This window comes from Camelina sativa, chromosome 17 (genome assembly GCF_000633955.1).
Source record: "Camelina sativa cultivar DH55 chromosome 17, Cs, whole genome shotgun sequence".
NCBI lineage: Eukaryota > Viridiplantae > Streptophyta > Magnoliopsida > Brassicales > Brassicaceae > Camelina > Camelina sativa.
Genome location: NC_025701.1, coordinates 4,061,621 through 4,062,225, shown reverse-complemented (window position 1 = coordinate 4,062,225; position 605 = coordinate 4,061,621).

Below are 605 nucleotides of genomic sequence, written 5' to 3'. Positions count from 1 at the left end.
AAAAAAAAAAAAAAAAAAAAAAAGAAGCCATCATGTGACCGCTCTCTTCTATTCACTCTTTAATTAGCTTTTCCTTTTGCCTTTTGCTGTTTATACTTGAACCATTTCTTTTATTTCTTTCTCTTTTTGTTAACTCCTAGAGAAGTTTCTCCAACCTGACCGAAACAGCGATGGATACAACAAATTTGGCTATAAATATGAGGGTGCAGACATGAACATAACTGTTATTTTTTATATTTTTTCTTTAGGATATCATGAATTTTATATTACGAAAGTTTAGTTACTTGGAAACAACACGCATCCGGATATATATATAATCGAAGATGAGTAAAATACCACTCCATATAATAAAGAATTTCATATTATGAGGGGAATGGTTTCGGTTTGTTTTGTCTAGTCAATTTTAAAAAAAATATATATTGTATTTTCTTTGAATAAAGGGTTTAGTCAATGTTTTTTGTTTGTCATCCTTTTTGACTATAACTTTCATAGCGTCGCGAATCCCTAAGCTCTTTTATATAGGGATAAACATGTACTCCACATCTAAGCTAGTAAAGTATAGTAAGTAAGTTTCAGTGAAGTGAAATTAAAAAAAAAAAAAAACC